Source organism: Gopherus flavomarginatus, chromosome 3 (genome assembly GCF_025201925.1).
Source record: "Gopherus flavomarginatus isolate rGopFla2 chromosome 3, rGopFla2.mat.asm, whole genome shotgun sequence".
NCBI lineage: Eukaryota > Metazoa > Chordata > Testudines > Testudinidae > Gopherus > Gopherus flavomarginatus.
Genome location: NC_066619.1, coordinates 202,348,282 through 202,355,025, shown reverse-complemented (window position 1 = coordinate 202,355,025; position 6,744 = coordinate 202,348,282). Strand labels below are relative to the sequence as shown.

The window sequence follows — 6,744 nt, the reverse complement described above, 5'->3', positions numbered from 1 at the left end:
CTGATGCTTTCCTTACATTCACTTTTGTTATGAGTTCATTATGCTTTCTGGTTCTCCTGCAGTAGCAGAATGCTGCCTTGTTTGCATTGCAAAGGGAAACATTTAAATGCAAAGAGCAAAGTATTATTATTTGAATAATAATAAAAAATCCTGAGACATTTCCTGGAAACATTTCCATTGAACTTAGATTTTGTGAAACCTAAATTCTGAATTTAAATTGACTTTCCAGTATCTCTTTAAATCAAAGTTGAGTCCCAGCCAGAATCAAGATCCAAATTATGGCAAAGTTTAATTACCAGTCCAATTTTCATAGCTTGGCCCTATCCTATGATGCTCATGGGACCAAACTGAATCCCAATCCAAACACTCCCCAAACAAATTCCAGCTCCAAAATGCTGCTCAGGCTTATAGCTGCTTTAGTTGTTCTCATACACACAGTGTGAGCACATATTTATTTATTACTGTGATCATCATTATTTACTTTATTGCAGGAGCAGTGAGAGGTCTCAGGTTACTCAGGTGCTCTCCAAACAGATAGGAAGGCATGGCCCTGGGGCCCCACTCAGAGCTCCCATTCTGAAGACTCAACAACAACAGGAAGGAAAGGACCAGGGTAACAGGTGAACATATGATTACTTGGGTTACCTTTGTTCATAATTTGGTGGTTCTTATTCATTTAAAGCAGGGATTGGCAACCTTTCAGAAGTGCCGTGCCGAGTCTTCATTTATTCACTCTAATTTAAGGTTTCGCGTGCCAGTCATACATTTTAACGTTTTTAGAAGGTCTCTTTCTATAAGTCGATAATATATAACTAAACTATTGTTGTATGTAAAGTAAATAAGGATTTTTAAATGTTTAAGAAGCATAATTTAAAATTAAATTAAAATGAGGAGCCCCCAGAATGGTGGCCAGGACCTGGGCAGTGTGAGTGCCACTGAAAATCACCTCACGTGCCGCCTTCAGCACCTGTGCCATAGGTTGCCTACCCCTAATTTAAAGTATGATTATAAAGAGAGAGAGAAGATACAATTAAACAAAACAGATCTCAGCCATCCCAACTCAACATCTACCTAGATAAAATTACAGGACTCACATTAACAGATAGTTCCACTAGGTGGAGCTGAGTAACAGGTCTCTCAGGCCACGTCTACACTTGCAATTTAAATTGCATTATCAATGATACATGCTGAAACATGCTCGTTCACCTGCACATCTACCAATGTGATATATGCCATCATGTGCCAGCAATACCCCTCTGCCATGTACCTTTGCCAAACCGGACAGTCTCTACGTAAAAGAATAAATGGACACAAATCAGATGTCAAGAATTATAACATTCAAAAACCAGTTGGAGAACACTTCAATCTCCCTGGTCACTTGATTACAGACCTAAAAGTCGCAATCTTACAACAAAAAAACTTCAAAAACAGCCTCCAATGAGAGACTGCTGAATTGGAATTAATTTGCAAAATTGATACCATTAAATTAGGTTTGAATAAAGACTGGGAGTGGATGGGTCATTACACAAAGTAAAACTATTTCTCCATGTTTATTTCCCCACCCCCCACTGATCCTCACACCTTCTTATCAACTGCTGCAAATGGACCATTTTGATTACCACTACAAAAAGTTTTTTTTCCTCTCCTGCTGGTAATAGCTCACCTTAACTGATCACTCTCGTTAGCTTGTGTATGGTAACACCCATTGCTTCATGTCATTTGTGTGTATATATCTTCCTACTGTATTTTCCACTGCATGCATCCGATGAAGTGGGCTGTAGCCCATGAAAGCTTATGCTCAAATAAATGTGTTAGTCTCTAAGGTGCCATAAGGACTCCTGTTCTTTTTGGATACAGACTAACACTGCTGCTACTCTGAAACATGTTGAAACAAGTTTCTTAGTTACAGGGTGCTCACATTGTTTCCTTTGCCAGTTTAGACAGGGCTGAGCTGTGGTGAACAGTCATAAACTGATTACCAAACTATGCTACGGGCTAGGCTGATTCACCCTTCACATGTAATGATGTCAGACTTCCCTTAGCAGATTTTGTAGTTAGAAATGCAGTCCAGGTGAGTTTGAGAGGAGAAGGGAGGAGCTAAATTAGCTAACAAATGGACAGCAGCTGTACAAGAGCCTTGTTCTTAACGGCTTCTTTTGTCACCCAAAAGACAGGAAACATTAAGCTTGCAGTCTTTAGGCAACTAAAATATTTCTAATCACTGGGAACTAGAGCTAGCTGGGAGTAAGGGGGAGAGAGCCAGAAAGCCTGTTGGGCCTAATCTAGATGCCAGTTCAAATCAGAAGTAACTCCACTGATATCAGTGGAATTAAGCCAGTGTAAATGAGAGCAGAATCAGACCTTAACTGTTTAATGGCTGCACTAATACAAGTATACAGCTTGCACAGGCAGATGAAAGGGAAAAAATGAAATTAGTAAATGCTCATCTGAATCTGAAATGTCAATTCCAAACACACTATCCAAAAAACAGTTCAGTCTAGTATTCAGCTTATTAAGCAGCTGCACCTATGGAGATATAGTATATCACCTTAAAACTTGTTTGATTGTTTTGTGGTATAATGTGGTATCCTGTGTTTAGACAACTGTAAAGTATATGCTGAAAGATCTTTTGACTAGGAGGTGTTAGTGGTTGAATACCATTAACTCATCTCAGATGCACTATCCAGAAAGGGTCTGTGCACGAAGGGCAGATTTGTATTGTATGGTATCCATTAGCTGAACAGGGGAACATCTGTGATAGCGTTGAGCTGCTTTTATGTCAAGTGGAGTTTGGAGCCTTCAGAAAGGGTGTGGTGTCTTTACTAAAGGATGGGGATGATCTTGGTGTCCTGTGGAATGCAGGTATCACTGGTGTCACATTACTGACATCTCTATTACAGTCAGTGTTGTTGGGCTCCACGTTGTTATTAAATAAAATGATAGTAAGTCTGGGTTAGAAACTGTATGATATGCAAAACAGTGAATAAAGTGGGACAATCACCCAGAAGATTAAAGGAAACACTCAACTGAAATCAATGGAGAGCCACCATTAATTTGCAGGATTGGGGTTCCAGTTGCTTATTCTGCAAACACATTCATATAAGTAATTCTCTCACCTTGTGAGAAATCTCAGGAATATCACTGTTCTCAAAGGCTCATCAATTCATTCATTGCCTGAAGCTGTGAATGGGAATATTTTATTTTCACCCTTTTAATCTTCTGTTAGCCTATTAAACATCTAATGGAGGGAATTCTGCTCTCACAGTTTATGGTGTATCCCCCAGATTTAGTTTTTATTTATACTTTACAACTAAAAAAATAATTCCTCTCTTTTCCACCTTTGTGATAACTTCAGAGGGCCCGGTCCTCAGTCAGTGTAAATCAGCATTGTGCCTTTCACTTCTGTTGTGCTAGGGTGAGTTATGCCAGCTGAGGCTGTGGCCTAGAAAGCGCTTATAGATCAGAAATATTAGAACTTTTTTTATATTGTGCTAAAAAAACCAATAACCCCTATAACTGAGCTTGTTAGGCTTTCTTGCAATTCAGTCAAGGGTGTAGAAAGAATAAAAACAGCACCCGCCTGAAATGAGAAACAAGAATATGATAAAATCATAGGCAGGGTCTGGACAGCCATACTCTAACCTGGGCCTGAACAATTGGTGTATGGAAGACAGCGGCCTCCTATACAAACAACCTGCCTACACCAATGTTTCCATGCAAGCAATACTACTGTCCACTCTTCCAGATTCTCTCTTCTCTTTAATACTCTCCTTGGAGTCCCTCTCCCAAACTCCACATCTGGTTCCTACGCTGAGCTCCTAGTTACTCCACTCTGCCTATGCTAGCAATAAAGTTATTTTCATTTGTGCCTTCAATTTAAAGAGCTCTGCTAGATTTAAGTAAATAGAGCATTTAAGATAGGGATTGATTTTGTGCCTTGGCTCAAGAGATTGTTAATGATACATGTTTGGACTAGCATCACCAGGAGAATCACACCGAAAGCCTAGCAGTGAGACTGCCCAGGGGATGTTTTGAATCAGTGCATCCACCTAATGTCCTGGCTATGCCCTCTCCATCAATTCCCAATGTATATGTTTGGAGCTGCCCTGATCAGCTGTAAATCCATGGGGGAGCTAAAATTACAAAAACTTTGTGCCACTGCAGATTCCAGACTTTCCACCACTGGGAGCAATGTGCCTTTAAAAACAAAAAACAAAAAAACATAACTCAAGAGTAGAATTGCACCCTGGGATGCAAATCTATTTAATGCTGCTATGAGTTCACACAGTGTGGAGCAGCCAAGGAGCTCAGTACAGGAAATGGAATTGGAGGAGGAAAAGACAGAGACTGGAAGGTTTTGGCACCTGGGATGGGGTTTTTGTCAGGGAATGATCAGGAGATTTTGGCAGCTGGTTTCAAACCTCCCCTTGTTTAAGCTGGAACCATGTAAGCTGTAACTCCCTAGAGTGGGATTTTTCTGTAAGAACAAACATAAATCATCCTTTGCAATAATTTTTTGGTCCTGCACCATGGTGGGAAACTTGGACTCTGACAGAAGAAAATGGATGAGCAGTTTAACATGGCTGCGTAGGAGGGTTGTACAAGAATGGTGGAGACTACAGCCTGATCCTGCAACCCTACTCACTGGAAATTACCAGAGAATGAACTACAGCATCTGGCCCTATTTAGTAACTGAACTATGGATTTCTTTCTTTCTCTGTCTCTCTCACCCCCCTCCTCATTTTAGGGTTCAGAGAAAAGCATTGTCTGGGCTGAGAACTTATAGAAAGTTGTCCCTTTGGGAGAACTCCTCCTGCATAGCCAGTTCCCTGCCATTTGGCAGTCCTTGGCAAGACATCTCCAGGTTGGTCAGTGGGAAGAGGAGGAGCAGTGATATCTGGAGCACCACCTACTGATAAGTGTGAGGTTCAGGGTTGGTTTGGTGGCTGGGTATATGTAATTAACTGTAACGTTCTTGCTTTTTGTTGTTCTCTCAGGAGTCTGGCATGTGGGAACTGATGTTAAGGCAACTCCCCAAGGAGCCTGCCAACCCCGGCCCACATTAAGGTATGTGGCTGCAATAGGATATCTGCCACTCTTTACCCTTCTTCTTTTTTTCTTTTTCTTTTAAAGGGTGGAATCTTAGGCCCCTGTTTCTCTGCTGCATGCACTTGCTGCTGGGCATAGCAAAGTGGGGGGCTTTGGCGGGGGGTGTTAGGAAGTTGGTTATGATTCCCTGATCCTCTGGCTTAGCTCTAGGCTCAGTAATGGCTCCCTAGAGGCCATTTGCCAGCTGGGGATACTAGAGCACAGTGACCTCCAGCCACACCTTTTCCCTGCTGCAATCCACCCTCTATGCTAAGAGCTGAGAGGTTGGGAGCACACATATCAGAGCTGATTATTCTGACTCTCTGCCTACTAGAGACTTCTAGCATGGGAACAAGATACTGGCAATTTCCACTCCCTTGTCACCACAGGACTGGCATAAAGGTAGCAGAGTGGGAGAGAAAATCTGACCGTAATTTCTTTGCAGGAGCTGATAGTCCCTTCACTTTTTTTCATTGCACAGATCCAGTCTTTATTCTGAATGGTTTTTAAGCAGAACTGAGGCAAACCAAGTGGGGTTAATATTTTTTTTTTAAAGAGCTTTGAGACCTACTGATGAACAGCACTATATACCACCTAGGTCAGGGATTCTCAACCTTTTTCTTTCTGAGCCCCACCTCCCCAACATGCTATAAAACTCCATGGCCCACCTGTGCCACAGTAACTGCTTTTCTGCATATAAAAGCCAGGGCTGGCATTAGAGCAGGACAATTGCCTAGGGGTCACCACATTGCTACATTGGTCAGGTTTCGGCTTCTGCCCCGAGTAGCGGTGCTCAGGGCCCCAGACTTCAGCCCTGTTTGGAGGACCCCATGAAACCTGCTCATGGCCCCTCGGAGGCCCCAGAATCCTGGTTGAGAACCAGCTACCTAGGTATTCGTGGGGGTGTGGACACTGTTTTACAATTATTTCAAGACCCAAACCTGTGGTGGCACTATATTATCCTCCTTCTTCTTTCTCTCTGTTGTCTTTGCTTACTCTGCCTGTGTAAGTGAGATGGACATTTTTAGTTTTATTGCCGTTCAGAACATAGAGATTGTTTTCAAGTCCACCATCTGTTCTTTATTGTTTACAAGGACTGGTTCAGCTTTGAGCCAAGATCAATGGTATTGTTTTAACTACTGGAGAAAGTGTTCAATTACCACAAATCTTTGACACTTTTTCATATTTCAGGGCTGCACGCTGAGGCTCCAGGGCACAATCTCTAGTCAAGTCTCCAGAGACCACTTGCAAAGGAGACATGAAAGACATACACACTCCCATTGTTGCCAAGCTGCTAGAATTAAAGCTGGTTACAGCAGTGTGAAAAACCCTTCATGCAGTGGGATAATGTCTTTTTTTCTAGGACCCTTTCTTTCCTTGTGCAATAAGGAGAGCATATTCAGAACAAATGTCAGGGAATCCAGCTCCTGCTTCTTTCTGCCCTGCCATCACATTTTAGAGTTGTATTTGTTTTGACAAAATGAAAGCACTGCCTTCCTGCAGTGATATACCAGATGGGTGATCGTGCCCAGAAACTCCACAATGTTCCCTGGTAATTTATTCCCATTGTGGTAGGACCCAAGGATCCCAAATCAGGATCAGAGTCCCAGTGTGGAAGATACTACACAAACCTACACAAAGTTACCTGATGTCCCA

At 42.1% G+C, this 6,744-nt stretch overlaps 1 long non-coding RNA gene across 1 annotated transcript; it reads left to right on the top strand.

The window, feature by feature from the left end:
- Positions 1 to 508: 508 nt before the first annotated feature.
- LOC127047872 (uncharacterized) lies at positions 509 to 6,418 on the top strand. Its single transcript, XR_007773500.1, has 4 exons — positions 509 to 620; positions 4,748 to 4,864; positions 4,998 to 5,067; positions 6,280 to 6,418. It is a non-coding gene; the product is annotated as an uncharacterized LOC127047872 (long non-coding RNA).
- The last annotated feature ends 326 nt before the right edge of the window (positions 6,419 to 6,744 follow it).